The sequence below is a fragment of the Diorhabda sublineata genome, chromosome 4, assembly GCF_026230105.1.
Source record: "Diorhabda sublineata isolate icDioSubl1.1 chromosome 4, icDioSubl1.1, whole genome shotgun sequence".
Lineage (NCBI taxonomy): Eukaryota > Metazoa > Arthropoda > Insecta > Coleoptera > Chrysomelidae > Diorhabda > Diorhabda sublineata.
The window spans coordinates 29,989,602-30,013,158 of NC_079477.1; the positions used below are offsets into that span (position 1 = coordinate 29,989,602).

General features: G+C 32.6%; 1 protein-coding gene across 2 annotated transcripts in view; it reads right to left on the reverse strand.

Annotated features, from left to right (window-relative positions):
• LOC130442635 (neuroligin-4, X-linked-like) overlaps nt 1-23,557 on the reverse strand; it is a 124,411-nt gene that overhangs the window by 41,727 nt on the left and 59,127 nt on the right. The gene's annotated exons all lie outside the window — the stretch shown is intronic.

Genomic DNA, 23,557 nt, shown 5'->3' on the forward strand with positions numbered 1-23,557 from the left:
ATAGTACATTTAGGGCTCAAAATGAAAATGAAAAATAGAAAATTTTAGAAAAATAGATATAGTTAAGGTAAAAGATTGACAAGAATATTGGTGAATGGTGGTAATGGTGAAGTTCTGTTTTTGTTTGTGATAAATTCATTCATGCATATTCAATTTCTTTGATAACTGTGGCCAAATGAAAAAAGATAAACAAAAATAAAGGAAAAAATTTTTCATTATTTTGTTTTTTCAGAATTTTATGTCATCAAAATTGTTCCATTTGAAATCCGACCGGGCTCGTATGGAAATAGATTGTTTTAGGCATACCTGTTCTACAGCAATGAATAAACACTTGACGATTATTATAACTGCAGCTCTGGGAAGAGCAGATTATTGTTCAAATCTCTTAGAAATGCTTTGTTATTCGAGTAAATCCTTCTACTATCTGAATGATAAATGATTAGCCAAATATAAAATAGGAATGGTAAAAGAAAGAAATTTCTGTCGGAATTTCTTTCAGAGTGCAATGATGTTTAGGATTAGATTTTCTATATCATTTGTGGAAAAAATGTCTTCTGATTTGTGCTATATTTAAACTATTAACGCAAATCCTATTATATTCTTATAGATAGTGAAAATAGATAAACATACTTAGAATAAAGAAAATTGAGTATTGTGATCAATTGAAAATCCCCGATTTCAACTAAATAAAAATATATTCATATTCATCAATAATTGTAGATTTTTTGTAATACAATTTGATCTCAACAATAAATAATATTGCATAGTTGCCTTGCCTTGAAATAAGCTGAGGGCTCTTCTAACTATGTGATAAGATTCTGGAATACAAGCTTAGAGGAGGAATACAATATGATTTTCTGGAAATCCCCAAAGCCCCTAGATTAACCATTATTGTGACATAAATAGCCTCCAATCTATAAAAATAAAATTGCCTTCCAGATTCTATCCAAAATTAGCAAATATCTTAGAAAGGTGATTTGTTTTGATATTGTTATGAACTATTCCACAACATGGACAGTGATGCCGGTCCTGATTGATTTCAAAAGAATCGAACATTTGACGCCGGGTGTAAACTTCGTGGAAAAAAGCGGAAATCTATGATGATTTTTTGCATAACAGTTTACTTTGTTTTCATAGAATCAATTTCTAGGAAGGCATTCTCATTTATTTACTTACTTTCTAGAACTGAATTATCGAGAAATTCTTTTTGTATGAAGAATGAACCAATGGAAATAGTAAAAAGCAACCGATGAATTTAAATAAATTATATGAGTTAGTGAATAGTTAAGTGATAGTGAATAATTATTATAAATAAGGAGTGCTTCATTGTTCAGTGCATAGTTCATTGTTTCTAGTGTGAATGATTGAATAAATTGACTGATGTAAGAGCATAATATGTATTAATTCACTCCACAGAATAAATACATAAGAAGATCACAATATACAAAAAATTAATCATCTACAAAGCGCAAAACGAAACTAAGAGGTCTTTAATCATCCCTATGATATCTCGTCCGCCATATATACCGGATCTGATGTCTAGAGATACAATAAGGTGACATCTGTATGAAAATAATACATGTTCATTTTCCAATAAATTGGAAGTAAATAAAAGAGTGACTTCTTGAGATCTTAGACATTAACAATGAAATATGCAGGTCTCTATGTTTTCGCCGGCAGTGAATGTAATCAAAATCAATTATCATACATCATTTTCTAACTAGACCTCGTAGAAATTTCGAGACTGTGCTTTTTATTTGTTTTTAAACGTAAATCTGTGCAGACGATTCTTTGATATAGGAAATAATAATTTGATTCCAGAGGTATTTTCTCATTCGTTACTTTGTTCACCGGTTAAATTGTGACATAAATCATTCACGACAAAAATGGAGGGTAGGTCACCCTGTGGTACAAAAGGCAACGTAGAGAATATCCCAAACGGTGCTCAGACAATTGCAATTCCGTTTTATTAATATTCCTCCTTTTAATTCTAGGTTTTAAAGCGTACCCGTATTATTTTGAAAAGCTAATTTCAGATGATTAAATGCCAGCCATTGGAAGTTCCTTGCCTAATTCAGTTATACAAGACAAATAAAAATGTAAAGCACCGTCAGCTGGACGCGATTCGTTTTCTCGGTTTTTTAAGAAATTAACCTTTATGTTTGCCAAAAATTAAACCTATTAAGGCCAACCAGCCGTTACACTTTCAGAATTCCGATCTCATATTTCAAAAGTAACGAGGAGATTGTTTTCTTTTTTTGACTTGATTATTAGTTACCATGATGCTACACTTTTTCATGTCTATTAATTTGACATAAAAATCCATGAGAAAACTTGGAGCAAAAATAAATATAATGAGGATTGTCTAATAATATTCGTGTTAATCATTTTTTAATATAATGAAAAAAAACAGAGTCCAATAACAATTATTCCAGTAGAAAACTGTACATTTTATAAGCTTGTTCGTATCACTTTTTCCCAGATTATTCAAGAACAAAATCGAATACAACCCTCTTCTATAATGATATCCTCAGAACACATTCCTCCTTATGTTACGAAAGATTAAAGTGACCTGTTAAATAAAAAATATGGTGGTGATTAGTTCCATGAATAACAATTTGATGAATTTTTCCTCCATCAAAATGAACAAAATATTTCTCAACCTTTTAGAATACCCAATAATTTGAAGGCTAAACCAAAAGCTTGGTGACAATGATTCAATTTAAATCGTATATTGAATAACTCAACATAAAAAAATAGATGAGGTGGGTGTTTCTATGTTCAAGAACAAAAAGCAAGAGGTGATTGAAGTATAAAAAAGTTTCTCTTTCTCCATAATTGTTAAACCAGAAGTTCTATGCGCATCTTAGATATGACAAAGATGAGTGAACGGGAAATATGAGGAAGATAAATCCCGATAAAATCATATGGTGTGGTCAAAACAGCAGAAATTATCAAAAAAAACATACAAACAGAAAACTAATGATGTTGTACAAGGAGCCTGAAATAACACAAATAGTTAGAGTATAAAGAGCAATTTGGTTAAGACATGGTGCCAAAATGCAGCAAAGAATTTTTAAGATGGTATTTGAAGATGGAAAAGGTGAGAGAATAACAAAAGCAACCCCAAAATAAGTGTGGCTACGAGAATTTAAGTGGAATATAAATCAGGAGGAAAAGATCGAGTGGAGAGAATTAGTAAACGACCGAAGAAAGTAGAGAAAATAGTGAAGAAGATTAGAACTAAGGATCTAGAAAACATGTAGTGCTTAACCATTCCTATAGAGATGGAATTGAATATAGGAAAATAGATTCCGGAAGCGGAGATAGCAGCCTGAAATCTTCGTGTACCAACAGAGGACGAGTGACTAATACAGATTCCATTTATTATTAGTACTAGTTTCTCTAATTGATTAAAAATGTACATAGTTATCTATTATTCTAACGTATGGAATTGAAGGCATCTAGGGCGCTAGGGCCTCTGACCTTTCACTGAGATACGAATATTCTACCCAAATAACGGCGACGCTGAAAAGAGGATTAGGGGCAGCAAGGTCAACAAAGACAGTTAAAAATCTTGCCTCTGCAGATTAGTCAAGTCAAGGCTCCTTGATAGAATCCAATGGACCTAGCCTACACTACTTAATGGGAAGTTCAAACTCAACACTTGCAGTTCTGACGAATGGAACAAAAATGAGGTCTGCTCATATTTAGTTATTAATATTCACTACAAGGATGGATTCCTCATGAAGAAGATGGTTGGAGGTGAGGTATACAAGTGAAAAGAGAGAGGGTAAAAGCTACAAATGTACGTTTCTGTTATTCAAACCCAGTTAGTGGACATATTCAATAAGGCTCAGCTTGTTTCATAAGATATAATATATTTGTGTGCACATCTACTCAAACAATGCAGGGTACTGATAGCATTGCATTACTACAAAATAAAAACTGGTTCTGTAATGATACAAACCGGTGGAAGCGTGGTAGAGTTAGATCAATAGGCATAGAAAATAAAATTAAGGTCCTGTCCCAGCTTCGATACACTCAGTCGCTGAGATGACTTCCACTGCTTCGAACCTTAATTATTACCATGATTCTCAATGTCGATTTATTTTTAACGACACGACCCGTTCCACTTTATATTAGTCTTCTTAAACTACAACAACTGGAACATATATTTCGACGAAAATGAAAAAATGTGGCCTAAAAATACCTTAAAATTATTGAATTATTTCATAACTCAGTTTCAAACTATCTCATTAAAAATCAAATTGAAGGAGCGTCACGCCGTCATCTGGTTTTCGTATTTCCGAAAAGTTCTAAGTTTGCTTTGAGTTTGGGTTGTTGTCTCTTATACTGTATACTTTTGTCGTTTTATAATTATATGTTCAACGATGTAGTAGGTTTTTTGATGAGAAATAGAATTATCTTCCAAACAAGAATCTCAAGGAAAACTTGTACATTCTGTCCAATCATCCCAATATTTCAATCAAATTGATAGGATAGTGTATTGCTCTGAGAGTAAACTGCTGTATTTTACCGTTGGAATTTCATAATAATACTTTAAACAGTATAGTCGGTTTTATGGCCACATTAGGTATGAGTATATTATATTTAGTCTGTAATTCACTGCTTAGTTTTTTGAAATATATGCTCCTTTTTCGATGCTTTTATTTGTGTCTGATTGCACACAGAAGGTCAAAAATTGTCTTTGAATTTTCCTTACCGTAGGGACTTGATGTCTAAGTGACTGGTCCTATCTTACTTAATACACGGTTTACACCACCACTACACCAACACTCATAATTACACTGTCTGACGTGCGTTTCGATAACCAAGTTATCGTCTTCAGAGACTGAACGTAACTGTTTACCTTCAGTTAATTATAAATGTTAGTGTAGTGGTGGTGTAAACAGGGTATTCAGTATGAATATCGCCAACAGTTCCAGAAACTCCAACATATTTGTTCCCGTCAAGAAATGGAGTATAATTCATACCAATCAATAGAAACGCTGATCTCAATATACCAATGAATTATTATGAAATCAATTTTTGTTCTTTGTTTCAACTCCAATCTTTCCTTCCATCTCTAGATTTAGCTAGAATAACAATTCTTATTCTACCATTGTTTATTGACTTATTGGACTAAGAAAAACAGATTAACTTCATATAGCGCTAATTACGTTTATATTGATATCTGTACTCGGTATCTCAATTGGCGTTCAACCATCAAAACTATAAGTGCCTGGGCTTTTGCCGGCTTCAAATAAAAATATAATCTTCGTTCAGATTTAGTAGGTAATAACATAACCGTAAACATGTTATACAGGATTCTCAAAGCTCAAAATCAAATAAAAACCTTTTCTATGGAAAACTAATGAAATTAATCAAAAAGTGGTGTACAGGGTCTTGGGATTCCAATTTTATTATAGTTATTCAACCTTTGAATCGTACTTATGGGCCTCTCAAATTTTCGAGATAAAAACTTATTTCTGGAAATAATTTGTGGAATTTCAGTATATTTTATGTTTGTTTGGAAATTTTCAATGAAATTCTGGATATTTTTCGTGCAATATTTTCTATATCCCTCACTTAACAATAAATTTCATACGGCCTCAGTTTTTTGACATTTCGCTAAAGCTTTCGATTATATTAATTATGAAATTCCTATTAACAAACTAAAATATTATAGCATCTGAAATATTCCCTTGAAATGATTTGTATTTCACTTTGAGTGTCGAAAACAATTGGTAAGAGCTAATGGCAAAGTTTCAAGTAATTTGCCAGCTAGCAGTGGTGTACCTCATGTTTCAATTTTCAAATGATGTCACAGACGAATTGTGGGTAAATTGACTTCTCAGATAATACCAGTGTAACATGGAGTAGTCCAGATATAGAAGCTTTACATTCTAACATAGGTCAATATCTCGTTACTATTAAGTCCTGGTTTGTTGCGAACGTTTTCTATTCAAACTCTGAGGAAACTTTAGTTTTATCCTCAAATTCGATCAATTTTCTTGGTCTACATATTGGCGGTACTTTCAATAGTCTATACAAGCAAAAAATTTTCCTCTGGTTGTTTTGCGAATAAATCTGTGTCTGAATGACTACAATCCGGATTTTACAAACGGCTCTTTACAAACCTACACGCAATTGTTGGAAAATCAATTACTTACATGGATTAAAAACTAACTTAATGTGGAGAAATATATAGAAAGGTGATTGATATATCTTATTAAGATGTTAGTTAATTTATTCAATGCGAGAATCTGATATCACCATATACATCTATAAAGGGTGTCCCACGACGAGTTGAAACTATCTGTATATGTCAAAATACTTATAGTAAAATCATGGAAATTTCTACGTTTGATTTTTTGGATACGATCTTTTTAATTATAATATTTCCAAAGATTACCATGTATTGAAAGCAAATTTACATAATCTTCTTTATTTCTTAGTGCTTGTATCAATGGGTTAAAATAAAATAGAAAAAATAGTTTATAAGGTTCTGTAACGGTCATATTTTTTACAAAAAAATTAATAACTCAAAAAGTATGCATTTTTAGGAAAAATATTTTGGTCAAAATTATACTAAAATTTTACGTGGATCTTGAAAATGTTCCAATATACAAGGTGTTCTATTTAAAATAACAAAGTTACAGTCAACTTCCAGTAGAACCTTATACAGATAGTTTCAACTCGTCGGGGGACGTATAGTTTGAATAGTTAATACTCATAATAAGTTATATGCTCATAGATGAAACTTCTTAGACAATAAAATGGGTCTATGTACGATATAATCGAAATTATCCTGGCCTATTTCTTTTGTTCTCAAACCTTTTTGGGTTACCGGTTCCTCTTGAAGCAGAAACCCACACATCCCGTTCAGAATATACTGTATTAAATTAATAATGAAACGGAAAAAGATAAAAGAAAAAATCCGCCGTTTGTGGTGAAAACATTCATATATGGGTCATTTAGATTCTATAAAACTGGCTAATATCTCAAGCTCGTAAATATTCATAAATGAGACAGAATGATAAATACGTTTCACGGTTTCATATTTCTGCATACCACCGTTATTACACATTTCATCTTCTTTGTTTGTGTGATGAGTACAATATATTTTTTGCAATTCAACACCTGACAACGGCGTGAGTTATGTGCCCCAATTGAATATTTAACTAATTATTCATTCAACTAATTCAGATTTTTTCATAGGAAACTACACAAGTTAAATGATAGATATGGAAAAGTAAAAGTATGGGAAGAGGTGATACAATATGATCCATGCACAAAATCGAATATATAGATCAAACTTCATCAATAAATATTTTATATAGTTGTGTTCTTCGACTATTTCCAAAAATGTGGAAAATTAACAGGATTGCTCATAATTACTTATTTAGGTGTAGGGAGGAATTTGAATATAAAAGAAAATGCTTTTCCATCAGGACAACGCAAGTTCTCATTTAGGTCATCACCACGGCTAAAATTTACTAATTGTACTTTGAATTGATTGACCAGCCACCATATCTACCATATCTGACTCCTCGTAACTGTCCTGCTGCTTAATCCTAAAGCTTCTCTTGTAGAAGAGAGTTTTTAATAATAATTTTAATAATCGTTGGACTACATGTACATACTACAGGGGACTATGTAGAAATAAATATTGAAATAAATTTCTTTGCTGCTTGGTTACGAAGCTGTGTTGAGAAGAGCTTTCTGAAGTCTTGGGAAACTTGAGTAAATCTCTATTCGTGACTGGTCCTATATTCGATATCCAAATATAAAATATTTTGGTATGGATAGTATAATCCCAAAGCTAAACTCTCCTTATAGGAGATTTCTTATTTAAAAATCCATACAACCGTATCGTACAGTTAGGTCGGAAGCTTTTCAGAGAACCCTTGTACAAGTCTTCGATTCAAAGTAACACGCGTGTTCTGAATTGGCATTTGAACACGCTAAGGCGTACAAACTTTTCATATAATTCATAATATTTCATCATGTCTTTTGTTTTCAAATTCCCTATAAAATGTTCAATATTTTCTACATAATATTTGCTAGTGTCATATTAAAAGAAGAAATGCTTGACCCATTCCGAACGTAAGTTTATCCAAAGTAAACGAAGCCATGTTTAATTGTGCGTACCGAACAGATCTATGACGTATCATTCTTATGCCAGTTGGACAGATTCCATGTTAGTAGTGTAGTAGCGGTGGTCTGTAATGGAAGCTCTTATTCCTTCTCCCATCGTCTAAAAAATTCGGATAGTTCTAAATTATTCAATATATTCATTTAACAATAGTTGTACTTCTCCATTACAATGATTGTTCACATACGGCTTGGCGCACAACAGCAGTTTTGTCAAAATTTTGTTAAAAGTTGTCGATCATCCACTACAGCCCTGATTTCCTATTCAGTGAGGAGGTTTTTAGTAATGACAAAGCGCGGAAGACGTGTCTCCAAAGCTGGTTCCATTCACTGGCAACAGAGCTCTATGACAGAAGGATTCAAACGTTGATCCAATAATATGACAAATATGTTAAATCTCGAAGAACACCGACTAGTGAATTCATTCCACATTTTTCTTTTAATTTATTGAGTCTCACAGGTTCTAGAGAATGTGGTCCAAAGAATAGATGTCAGGTGATATCGATGCCAGTTTAATCAAACTTTCATGAAACTAGACCAAGTACTTTTTTGCTTAATATTCTAACCCAAACATTATTCTTTTGTAGACATGAGGTCTGAAATTTTCTCATCCAACAATATGAAATGAGGCCTCATCAGACACATAGCCTTCCTCAAAGGATTGTTTGGTTCTCATTGCCACATTTTTCCATCATTGTTTCAGGTTACTTTATCGGAATCATCTTCTGATAACCTCATTTTGTATTGAAGGGATTCAATATCATATGAAATTCCTATTAAGCATATTTACGAGATAATGTGAATGTAAATCGTTTTCTTACATGGAACGACTTAATTCAAATTTGTTCTCACTTGAAACAGTTTTCCTCTTTTAGATAAATCTTACACAATACCAACTTGATTAAAATTCTTCGACAGCTCACTTTAGATTTTGTTATGGATTTCCGCTTGCGATATGATTTAATGATACCAAGACACATTGATATCCTTGATATCATTAGAAATATCCTTTTTTCAGTTGAACTATATCATTTCATAGCAGAAATATTCCAAAAGTTACTATTAATCTAATGAGAAATAGAGTTTTACGAGATTTCAAACAAAGATTCAGCTTATGATATTCATAGACTAATGAAAGGTATGACAACAATGTGAATACCACCGTAACTAGAAGTTTGAGATAGAAACTCACCTCGCAGGTGAACATTGTGCTGTGACCACTATCGAAGATGAAACTCAACATGTATCTAACAGTGTTGCAATCTCAAGTAGACTCGCACATACTTGCTTTAGCAACTAGGTCACAATCAAAGCCAGAAAACGAAGGATTATTATCAACTAGTCATAAACAGAACTGCATCACGATATGATGTACGACCTGATGTGTCACTAAACCCAGAAGTGGATCAAATTCCATTGCACTCTTACGATTATTAAATTATTGTGAAAATTCTAGCTACAACTCCTCTACGAGTGTAAATAAGCTCCTAATTGATTATTACATATTCGTAGGCTTCTGTCAAACCAAAGGTTGCCGCGAATCCATTCCAACAAAAAAAATGTTCAAACAATTATAAAAGTAGTACATAAATACAGAAACTGAAATACTCTTCGATGGAAATGCTAGGTATCGATAGTGCTGTGACTGTGGAGTTTCTTGTCTGAGCCGAGAGAGAAACCAATCTCAAAGTGACAACACATTCAGACTGATCCTAAGACTTTTTCTCAAGATTTTCTCATGCTGACGCATACCTTCATAAAAGATTTAAAAATATGTGTAGTTTTTGATACAATTGAGACTATGTATACTCAAAACTCATGCTATATTGAAATAATAGCTATAGAATTTCAGTGATTGATGACGTATTACAAGTGAATGTAAATAACATACAAAAAATTATCTATATTATATCTAGATAAAACAAGAAGTGTGATAGTAATTTAAACTGAGAGGTTTTCTTATGTTTTTGTCTGGAATTTGATTCATTAATATGGATGTGCCCTGTTGAAACTTGACCGTATGCAAATACAGAATATGTGGATAATATTTCAAGTAGAGTAATGAGAAAAATGCTCCTAGAATCCGTTGAATAACTTGTTTTTTTACATCGGTGGTTTACAAAGCAAGATGTGCTTTTTCTTCAACCAACTGCCATCAAATTATCGAATAAATATAGTTTATGTCTACATTTATAATCTTTATAACTCGAAACCGTCGAAGACTGAACATAAATATGTCGATTGGGTTTGCCACTTTTATTTGTATATTGTCTTTATTACGTTTGTAGGCAATTTCTCAACGACTATTCCCCTACAGAACATTCTAAGGAATGTCCTAAGAGGCCATGTACTTGACAAATAGCTAGTAAATGTAATAAAAGACGATGCTCTTTTCAAATTTATCACTAAGTCAAACAGTTTTACAGAAAATAATTATTGAATGGAATCTAAAATAAAGAATCGTTGATGGAACAATGGATTCAAATAAAAACAATTTTATAAAGGATATAGAAATTATAAGTTCGTAATTAAATGTGAACTACATATATTTGAAAAATATTGAAAGTTACATTGTAGATGCAACTGAGTTGGAATATTCAAAAATGAAACTTGTCACTAGATGGACTCGATCATTGTCAACTTTGCCTAGACTTCCGTATCATGTCGTGGACGGATGGTAGTAGATTTTGGTAAGTACAATAAGGTGGAGGTGGGGACTCTAAATATGGAATATAAAGTTACGGAAGAACCTGGAGGCGGAACTATGGCAATATGATTTTTATTATTACCATTATTATGTACTTTGGGCTCATCAAACCCCTAATACAATAATTTTCCTTTATTTTCAGCACACTAAAGCCAAACAATTGTAATTAACTTTTAATTGTGCAATATCACCTAGCCTATACACAGCTAGATTGACAAAGGTGCTTGACATTGCGTAACCACAGGTTCTGAGTTCGAATCTAAAATCTACAAAGTAAAAATAATTTATATAATTGGGTTAGTTTAATTCAAATAATGTTAAGTTAAATTATGGTTATGTTTGTTGTGATATTCATACTGAATACACTGTTTACACCACCACTATACCAACACTCACAACTACACTGTCTGACGTGCGTTTCGATAACTAAGTTATGGTCTTCAGAGATTGAAGGTATACTAAAATCTAATAACTTGACTAACTCACTAACTAAATCAATTTTCCCACCAATAAACCTCCTCCCGCAAAAATTAATTCCCGCGGGAGAAAATTCCTTGGCGGGAATATTCATGTTTATTCCTTGACTACTAAACTATAGACTGGGCTGTAAACAATTGGTCCTTTGTCCTTTGTGTCTTGCAACGGGATCGGTAATACCGGTCCGCCCATATTTCAAATAGGCAATGAGCTCTTTAAACCGGACAATAACGGATCTCCTAGTCTTTCCAATATACTTTGGTCACAATCACCACAGCTTATTTCATATATACCACTCTTTTCCAAATTTAGATTTTTATCCATAGGATTGCCCAACAATTGTTTCAATGTAATGTTGGATTTATAAACCACTTTGAAACCCATTCTGCTGAATAATCCTTCCCACCCTTTTGTATGAAGAGGAATGAAAGGTATCAGAGCAAATTTTTCTTGTTTTTTACTTTGAGTTTGGAAAAAAGTGGTTTCACATAGAGATTCCTTAAACCCATGACTATTGATTGACCTATTTACAATTCTTTTATCATAACAGTTTAGTACAGCTACATCCTCAATGGAGTACTTTTCCTTATTGTATATCTGGATGGCACGTGGAAAGTGGATTAACCGATGTACCAGGAAATGGAAACTGACCATCTCATGTTGGATACAATGAAAAGAAACAGCCGGAAAGTACCTGAACGTAACGGTGTTTTCCCTAAATACATAAAATTCTAACCTATTACTATTCCTAATACTAAAGTATCTAAAAATGGTAACTGTCCATCATTCTCTTTCATAGGTGAACATTATAGATATTTTGAGTTGAATTTCAAAATGAATTCGTCTAAGTTTGCCTTCTCCATATTGGATATGGCAAAAATATCATCCACATAACTGTACCATACCCTGGGAAAATACTGAAACTCTTGACTGATTTGCTTTTCACAATGACTCATGAACAGGTCAGTCATAAACGGTAATAGGCAATTATCCATTGCTGTTTCTTCGTTTTGCTTGTAAAATTTTGCTTCTTCATCGTCAACCTAAACAATATACCAACCCCCATTCATTTCCGTCACCGATGTGATACGAGAGTCATATCTTAACTTCATCCATATATTATCAATTTTAGCAAATCTAACCAAAAGTTTATTTCATTCACAATGAAAATAATTTTTAAGACTTTTGTTACATGAATCAATCACTTTTTCCAGTTATTATCAATAAGTTCGATACCCTTCGTAGAGCGTAGGTCCCGTTTAATCTCTGCTACCCAATATTTTCCCGTTGATAACAAAGGAGCAGTCTCACCCAGACAAGAATCTGATTCAGCTTTTATATTTGTGGGCCTAAGGCCTTTCATAAAAAAGTATTGTATCTTATAACGATAAACAATTCCTTTGATGTTTACCAATTCACTGCCAAACTAAACAACGTGGCTTATTCAAACGATTTAAAATATGCTGTTTAGATTGTGTTCTTTCTAATACAGTAGTAATTTTCTAGCAACTACCGCCATCATTAGGTCAGGCGAAATACTTTTGGACCCTCGTTACTAGTCACTATTTTGTTGAGTTATCATTACTTTCAATTCTCAAGTTGTCCTAGTTTTATCTTCATTTTTCATTCTACATTTTTATTTTGTCTTCATCTCATAATAAATTTTATACTGTTATTGATTTCAACTAGTGCATTGTCTTAATTTGCATTATCAAATTTCTTGAAACTCCAACAGTGGTAATTTATTCCTTGATACCAAAAGAGGTCGACTACTTTCAAAAGAGAGAAACGTGTAAATTCCCTCCTCAATATCTTTCAAATTATCATCAATAGATACTCCTCATACTTTATGACGATATTTCTTTTTATGTAGTTGATAGCTATATGTTTTTTCTTTGCTATGAACTGTTGTTCTGAAATTTTATTCAGTTACTATAGTATTTGTTAAATGCTGCATTTTGAGTTCAAATAGTAGTCCCAGGATTTCTAAAAAACAATGTAATGATTTTAAATTTCTGTTCATATTGTTACTGAACACACTATTTATTATACCACCAATATACCAACAGTCTTTCCCGAAGACGATAACTTGGCTATGGGAATGCCCCTCAGATAATATAATTGTGATTGTTGCTGTAATGGTAATGTGAACAGTGTGTGCTGTAGGAATATCTTATTGCATGGATGTATACAACTGCCTATCAATCACTATAAGCCATTCTCTTTCTACCATAAAGCAGGAAGTTTTTCTTTGTTTGCAATCGCAAAAGCGTTGGCACGATAAACCACAATTCATTCGGGGAGATAGTCTACCAGCAGATTTTCTGCTTCATAAATAATGATTTGAGAGCTTAGTTGATATTAATATTCATTAACATATACTATTAAACCTTCTGGCAATGCCTTGATAGGAACTCCTTCTCTTACAGCGGCAAAACCAGCATTAACAGTATCAGTTTCAAGTACACGCGTTTGATACCATATTTCAATTTATATTTTTCATGTATTCATAATATAACAACAATATATTGCGTATAATGGAAAGGTTATTTATTATTTTATAAAAAAAAAAAAACAGGGAGGAAGAGATTATTCTAGGATCAAATGCGCTGCTTATTTCTAAACAAAAGTTGTAGTTGTCCTCATAAATATTCCATGGATATAAAAAATAGAAATTCTCACAAGTCACGCAATTCATATGAAGATCATCAAATGTTGTTCACCAATAAAGTTATAGTGTCATTTGTGCAGTGCTGACACTTATCAAATCTTTTGACCGCGAAAATGGGAACAGGATTAAAATGTCCCTAATGCCGCTTGACATGGTGCAAGAAACTGCATGTAATTTCTTGCAAGATCAAACTATTGCATAGATGAGTATTATGTATGCCATTTCATCATGGCTGAAATGAACAAATACCTCACCTAATATTTGATTCAGTATTTTGTGATCGATTCAAAAATAATGACAATAAGTAAGTATGTAACGAAGTGCCTTGGTATTGAGGTCTGCTGAACAGATTGGTTATTAAGCCAACAGTAACTAGGTTTCTCCCTAGAATTGCAGCCTACACGCAATGAAAATATGTCGCAATTATGTCGCAAATGCGACATCTTGCACATAACAATCAGTTGAACTTCATTTGCACATGCTTGTTATCAAGAAATATTGCTTAACTTCAATTACTTATGCTTTTGATCAAGAAATATTGTGCCTTGCATTACACGTTGTATTGCATCATGTTGTCCAGCTGCCTTCAGAGATCAAATCACCCAACATTTCTATATACATATATTCGTCATTTTCTAGAGAGAAACTCAGACTAAACATTAAAATTATGTTTTTTCCATTTTTCATAACAATTAATGAAAAAACAATTGTATACATTTTCAATGTTGTTACCAAAGGCAATATAAGTAACTGTGTATATACATTTATCTTATTACTTTGCTTAACCAAACAACGAAGTAAATATTCTTAACAGCTCCAACATTTCCTTTTGAATATATTTTTATGACTCACTTTACTCGGTGTTATTATTATATACACAAAGACTTCATAACGTTACCTTGAATAAAATGTTTAGAAGTTTTGCTTTAACATCTGAAAATAAATTTGCCTCGACGGAAATCAAGCGGCAATCATCTGGGAAAACATTCATAACAAAATTTGTCAAGGTAGTGAAAGATAAAAATCTAGTCACTTATAAGGATAACTTCGTTGAAATCTTCTGAAAGACAGATTCGGACTAGTGTTTCGTTACCAATCTCAAAACTGAATTTAGTTCCTCTTTCCCTTACAACATTTCATAAGGAAAGTACTCGCAGATTTCAATTAGTTTTAAACCACAAAATTATTCCAAAAAGTTAGTATTCGCGGTAACGTAGTTGAATGTAGAAATGCAAATAATGTTTCCACAGAATTTATATTGGATCAATTTGAATAAGGGTAATGGAAGAGATAACCAATTATCAGGATTTTTTATTATTTATCCAAACAACGCCTTTTCAGTTAAGCAGATAGGAAGATCATTCATGTATTTACCCAAATTAGAACATATTGAGATTTATTTCTGAGCATAGGCTTTTGATATAATCGTCTATTTCAAATTTCCAGTATCACTTATCACAATTTTTATCATTGTCAATATCATACTTTGATGAAGAACTGAAGAAGTCGAAAAGTCAAATTTTTATCTGTCTTCAAAATTCATAGTAGAAACTAATTTTAAATGACAAGAAACCTAAAATCAAGAACATTTAGAAGCATAAGTGGGTGAACCCCATTACAAACGAATAGTTCGAATGCAATGGTATAAACCATGTGAGATACTTGTGGATATTGATCTTGAACTTCTGTAGGTTTAAGTGTTCGGGAAAGATGTGCTTTTGTTGTTGAGCTGTCGAAGTTTATATTGAGTTGAGCATCCTAAAGGTATGTTTAGGAGCTTCAATTGTATGGGCAATACCCCAAATATTGACCAAATCCTGAGCTACAGTGCCAGCCTTCACTATTATTAAAATAAGTTCCTTTTCGTATTTGTGAGATATAATTTTTGATGGAATTTTGTCTTTTGTGGATTTTTATCAGAAAAAACTTAAATGGTCCTACTTAGATAAATTTTTGAATATGTAACAGATCACGACCAAAAATTTTGTTTGGTAAATTAAGTGTCCATTGTATTATATTTCTTTTCAATTATCATAAACATCTCTAGTTTGTGCTATAAGAGAAAGATGTTATCACATTATTTTATGATTATATAAGATCTACTAGAATGTTTCGCAACGATCTTCCCAAATTTATTTCCATTCCATCTTACATTATTGTCTTTCTATTAAAATAACTAAAACACTGAAGATATTGAATAAATAACAAAAAAAAGTAGTAATTATCGCAAAAGTATACATACAAGAATGAAAGGGTAATTACAACTGAATGTATAAACATCTAAAGGCTGCATGATAGACAAAGAGACAGGGGGGCAGTCTCAACCCACTATTTTCTAAATTAACGTTAAATGAAATACTAAAAAAATGTGAAGAAATGGACAAGATATCTACAAACGAACACAGGATACCTCAACATGATTTCCATAACCTCAGAAGGCTCACTATATGAAAATGACATCGTTATATTATAGCAGAAAAAAACATTAAAGCAACAACAAAAATTTGGATACAAGAGATGGAAAACCTGCAAAAGGAAATTAACACATGAGAATGCAAAACAATATCAATGAACGAGGAAAATGAACACAAAGTCAGACTAACAGCAAAAAAGAAGAAATAGAACAACTCATAATTTTTGGATATCATGAAACAGTAATACCAGAGAACGACAAGATAGAAGCGGAGGCTAGAAAAAGAATAAAAAAAGTAACAAGTATATACTATGCATTGAATAAAACTGACACATGGAAGTCAAACGTAAGTAACTAACAATAGAATTGAGAGTATAGTGAACGCAAGCGAGATAAAGTAGCCACGAAAAATAATAGAAAAAACTACGATAGCATGTGAAATGAAACTATAAAGAACAAATCACACAGCAAACAATCAAAGAAAAAATAAAGAAGAGAATCTTAAATTGATTGGCAGATTCAACTAGGATGGAAAAAGATAGATTAAGAAAATGAACATGTAAAGCAAGAGGGAGAGAGGCAGACCAAGAGAAACATGGAAGAAGAGAGAGAGAGAGCCGTTGGATGGTTTGTTGGAGTTGGGCCTGATGTAGGAGTTGCTCCTCTGCAGAGCAACTCTTCCAAACATCCAAAGCTGTAGGTAAACAAAAGCAATAGACAATATATCGAATGATTACAACGGGACAGGACTGGAAAATATGGAGGAAATGGGTATCTAGATAATAAAAAAATTTCATATGTCCTAGAGAGGGCAAAAGGAGAAATGGAAAATTATTGAAATTAGCTTCGAAACTGTCACAAGCAAGAAAAATGTTCCTTAATCTATATGCACTATTCAATTGTTGTGGATTATCTTATCTATTACATGGAATCCTAATTTAGCAGATGAATGTAATAAATTTCCGACGAAAGATTTTGCCTATTCTGATGCCTCGTCGCTTTCAAGTAATAAAAACGAAAAGCAGTAAAATCATTACTCACATCACATCCGCACAGCTAGCCGGATTTTCTATGAGTTTTTGTTTTTAAAGTACGTTTATGTTCACGACTCTTGCAATTAGTTACATTATTAATTAATACTTTTGACTTCTGACGCCCCAACACTTTTAATTTTCATTTGGAGTTGTCTTCAAATATTCTATTATATGATCATTGTTTCACTGAAATTTTGATTTAATGTGAACACTTATCACTTCGAACTTATTTATAGACGGTTTGAAGTTGTGTTCACGATGTATTGGAATGAAAAGAATCAATAAAATATTGACAGGGCAGAATTCATATATTTTTTCATTCAAATTCATATAATTTTTTAGTGGGAAACGGCGTCTTTTTTTTCATTTTTCCACGTACTTTGCGAATAGAGTGAAAATAAAAACCTTACTCTCTACAATAGCTACAAAGCTCATTCATAATAACTCTATTATCCATTTTTTCCGTCCATTATCTCCACGCTAATATTCACATATAAATTTTTTTTCAAATCCTACATTCTGTGTTACTTTCTCATATTATTTTTGTATATTCATAGTATCTATCTATCTACTATCATAGTAGATCAACTGCTCCTCACTCGAGCTTCATTGCGTAGGAGAATAGTGGCATGATGAATGATTACTAGATAAGCTAATTAAACAACCATTTACATATTATCATCAGAACCCTCTAGAGTGTAGCCTTTTCTTACTCATTTTATTTTTTCAGTATCGTTATCGACAAATTATAGTCTTGCCCGTCCATTTCCCCCTTGAGTTTAATATAAATCAATTTCCTAATTCAACTGGTATTTCATATTTCAACCTCCATTCTCACGTCGCCGAAGTACTTAGAGATATCTCAAAAAATTGGAGTGACAAATTGCATTAAAATCCCCCTATCTAAAATATTCTTTTATGCAGAAAACTCTTAAGAAGTTTGCTGATTCTCGTTCCCCCTCAGGGCTTCATAAATACCAGTCCGATACTGAACTACCTCCTAGAGAATTTCTCAGAAAGGAATACAAAATCTTTATTGCACAATATCTAGCCCAGAAGGGCGAAGACCGCACAACTTGAAATATTTCCACGTTCATTTTTTATTTTCTCATACGTTTCTAGTTTTGATCCCCGAACAATTTAATATTTCTATTACTTTGTGAATGTTTTGAAGAACAAATACAAAGAATCGCCCATCTGTTTATCTGTGAAACTTTAAACGATTTCACGTATCCTCTGGCTGAATCTGATACTGGAATATTTATTGTCAAAGATTTCGTTTAAACTAAATTGATAATAAAAGATATTAGGTCTGTTGTAGGTGAATGAATATTTTTCTCAAATGAAGCTTTCAAGCTTACATTGGTAACGAACAAGGTAAATTTTTGATGGGTTTCTTTTTGCGCAGTTACTGTGTACAGATAACCTTGCGGGATTGACCCTTTTTATGGAGTGTGATAGACGTGTTTTATCAGTCTGGTCTGGTATTTTTTTTATGGAATTACTCTCTAAGACACCATGTAATGTCCTAATAATATTCATTCTTATCTGCTCATCTTCAAGTAAAAAGCTCGAGCCCATACCACCTTTTTATATTACTTTCCTTCTTGTTCAGTTTTCACATTTTGTTTATTTAATCTTGTTATGAAGTTGACATGTTTTACAACGATACAATATTAATTCAAATCTCACTGGAAAATGAAAATGTTGTGTAAACTTTTCTAATTTAGGTCAAAATAATTGAATGAATGAATTCGTTCAGTTTTTAGAAGTTATTTCTTAGCTTAAAGTATTTCTTGAAAATTTAAGAGGGCCATATTAATGTGCATCCAAATTTGCGAGGAGTCATGAAAACACTAAATTCATGCATTTTTGGCGTGAGATAGAAAGGTCATAAATAACAAAACTGTGATCATTGTTACGAACATGTCCGCGGTTCTGTCCGATTGTGGAGTTATATATACCCAGAATACGTTTGATATTGGTTTTCATAAAAGTTTTTATCATATAAGGCGATTTGTTTACATTGTTTCTTTTGAACTAATTTCTAGAGAGGTTTATCTATTTATTTGTTGTGTTTCTTTATTTTCTAGAATTTTCGAGAACTTCATTTCGGATATATGAGCGGGTTTGCTTTAGTTCAAAATGAATAGTCAGAGTGAACGGACGAAATAGAAATGTAACCGAATAATTTAAATAAATTATTTAAGTGTTAACCAACATAAGTTAGTCGAGTGTAGTGTAAAGCGTTTGAATAAATTAACAACGTGAGAGAACAATGTTTATGAATTCACCTGGCGAAAAAAAAAAGAGAAATGAGGAACATATTCTCTCTTTATTTCCACACACTCTACAAAACGTCTGACTGAAGCTTCTATGCCACTACAAAACTATGACGCATATTTACAGTCAAACTACTCGTATATCACCTGTTAAATTTCATCGTCGTTGTTAAAGCCTTCAGCTCCGCAAACAGAAAAAAGTGGGACAGAGCAAGATGTGTGGTTGTGAAGCCACATTCATGTACAGTAGCCTTGGGAAGCAAATCCGTATGGAAGGATTGCTAACCCTATTTTCAATAATTTTTTTACGCAAATGCTTTACTAAGAGTAATATGCCGCGTTCATGATTGTATTTTATTCTTCAAAGTTAATTAAAAAGTTATCCTTGCAGTCCGAAAATATTGTAGCTATCACTACAACACAACCGTCGGATTATATTTTCTTGGTCTACGTGGCAAAGTTCTAAAAGTCGCTCATAACAATCTACTCGACACCAGTCTTTCACTTATTGTCATATTCAAATGCTCACGTAAGACCCTCAGAACAGTTCTGTGAAAATGTCTTTGCTGCAATTTCTTGTATTGTTAGGACCCTGGCATTCTATTTACTATCTGAGGCCCTGCACTTCGTTTAATATTCCTCGTGCGATAAAAGTAGTTGCATTTATCATTTTATTTATCCAGATTGTTCACAAAGAATATTAACCTACTTAAATTTTTATTTCTATTATCGCATAAATCTTCTAAGAAAACTAGTAGGCCTCTTTAGACATTGCGTTTAACGATCAATGATCAACTATTTTCTAGTTAAATTTGTTGATTTTACTTCTAAAACTCCTAGTTTTTCATGAAAATAGTTCCGTTATGGTGCACTGATCTACTTAACTAACTAAAAAAGCTTATTCGTGTCTGATTGGTGTTTTTGAAGAACTGATCGTTCACAAGATCTAAAAGCCGTCGTTCGTGGCTTTTGGGCAACTTTGATATCGATGGTTAACAACTATTTCCAAGTTAATATGTCGGTTATTATTTCTAGTTTATCAAGAAGAATTCACTACATTTTTCAATACTTTGTTATTGAAGCTTTAAATGGAAAAAAGCAGAGTCAGGAGATATGTGGTGTCCCTTCTTCCAATCCATCTGTCTTTGAATCTGTATTTGATCACTCTATGACTTTGGTCCGTTCAGATTAATTTCTACAGGTCCAATAACAATGTGGTCGACAATATCTGGTCTTATGGTAACTTCTATTCATCTGATGCAGATGGAAAAAATACACGTTACCTAATATACAACCAATGCGACAATATTGCTTAACTAAGATGGCAGCTCTAGATTCCAAATGAGATATAAAGCTTCATCGAACGCTCCGGTGAGCTTGAGAAAGAGGAAACAGCAGTTCAATAGGGATTTTATTAAGGTATCACAGAATGTAGAGGTCACTCTTGAGCCCGCCTTCAATCCACCAACTTTCTTATATAGATGGATTGAGTTGAAAGAATATATCTCATACGAGGTTTGGCTATTAAGCAACGAAACTAGCGCTGCTACAGACAAAGTACGCTTGACAAAGTCAACTGTTTGGCTTGAAACCTTACCCTTTTGAATGCGATGTCTACGTACAAACAGAGCAACGAATTGTTGTGAAATTTGTAAAAAATGCAAGTGAAACTTATAATTTATTGAAACGAATTCCTGGCAATGGATGTTTGTCGTATCTTCGTGTTTTAAGTGTTTCAAGCGTTTTACATATGACCGAGAAAATATTGAAGATGATTCACGTTTGGGTCGCAAGTACACGTCAAAATTTAATTTGGTTCGATCTGACGGTTGACTAAGTATTCTTGAGATTGCCAAATCTATTAAAATTGACAAATAATATGTGCGGTAAATTTCACATGAAGTGTGTGCAAAGCTGGTGCCTTACTCCACACTGTCCGTCAAGAGGTTTCTAGCCAAAATCTCGCTGTTAGACCACTCACGTTATTCGCCGGATCTGCACCGTGTGAGTTTTTCTTATGTTAAATCTCTATTCAAAGGAACCAGCTTTAAGTCGGTTGAAACTGGGAAAGAAAAAGGTGACAGAAAAGGACTATTTTGAATGATGGAAGATTCGTATGGAGCGATTTAGGCATAGAGGAGAGGTATACATTGATGTTGATAATAAATAAACATATATAATATCAAGATAAAATATTTTTTAAAACTAGTCTCGTTATTTAGTAGCCATACCTCATATATTAGACACTATCTTAGATTTATAGAAATTATTGTCGAGAAATTCAATAGTTTCCAAACTTTTGAAATTTATAATCAAATACGACTGTCTCGAAGTGAATCTACTGGATATTCGAATTTCTCTTGATGACAACAATATAGGTAGTTATAATGATTTGAATATTATGATAAATAGAAAATTGTCGCGTTTATCTCAAATTGTTCGATACAATTTGGTGAACAAACTTTGAAGTTGAATTTATCGCAAAAGTATATCATCATAATCATATTCGTATTCCAGTTTTTACTCGATTTATTATTATGTTTCTCAGATCTATTCTAAGCACTCTCTGTTTTATAGTGCTAGTGGATTGTATCGAATTTTTTTCAAGTGAATCTTTAAAATCTTTATTTATCACATTAATTTGAATAAGACCGATAGATTCTCATGGAACTGGACTGCTATTTATATGGCTTTCTGAATCATTCTTCGTGGTTAATCTTGAATATTTGATTTGATATCTTCACCCACTCGATTATATCTTATACTTGGTCGTCCTCTAACTTCTATTGGTTTCTTTTATTGTTTTATGGATTCTCTTTGATACCATTTCAAACTCTGTGTCATGAAATGTCTGGTCATTTCATTATTTATCTCAGATTTCTATTCACCAGCCTTCTATATTCATCCATTCATTTCATTTGCCCCTGATATTCTCCTTTTTCTGGAACTGAAGTTTCGAAATAAATAATGTTTCCAGAATGCTCTGTTTTCAGTTTATATACGGTACTCTCCCCTCATCTGTTATTTCTTCAATTTACTAGTGCAGCAACCCTTCACTTTTTCAACTAGTCTCGTTTTATTGTGTTAGTTCTATTCATTTTTCTTTGTGAATGTCTTTTCTCTCTTGATCTTCGTATTTCATATATATGGTCATCTACTTGATCTACCTTCTATTGGTCTCCATTTTGTATCAACGGAATACTGCCGTTTCTCTAAGTGCCTAAACATTTCAAACTATGGCTTTCTACGAATTGTTTTGTCCATCCATTTCAATTATACTGCCGTTCATTTATAGTCTTTTTAATTCCTTATCCCACTATTATGAGAGTCACTTTCAATCAAGACGATATTTCAGATGTGGTACTAAACCTCAAATTCCGAATATAATTTCACTGTTTATATAGGAAGAAATATTTTTGTCTGATACCCATAGGCGTGCGCTGATCACGTTTATTTTAGTATCAGAATGTTCACCTTAGTCGGCGACCAACCATTACAATAGAAATATTACGACGATGCCAGTTGTTTCGATATTCACATTTCCATTTCACTTTCTCCGGACTTGAGACCGGCTACAGTGCTCTTGAAGCCACTTTATTTACATTAGGACACTGCAGGTGGAGTTTGATTCAAGGTAGAAATGACAGCATAAAATAAAAGTGGGACGAGAAAAATTATTGTTGTATGCTTTTGTGAAAATTTTACTTACACTTTTATTGTCACAGATTATCTTTGCGAAATTTGATGAATCAATTTCAGTCTTAGAAATAACTTACTCAGATCATAGTGCCATACATAGTACACACATATACA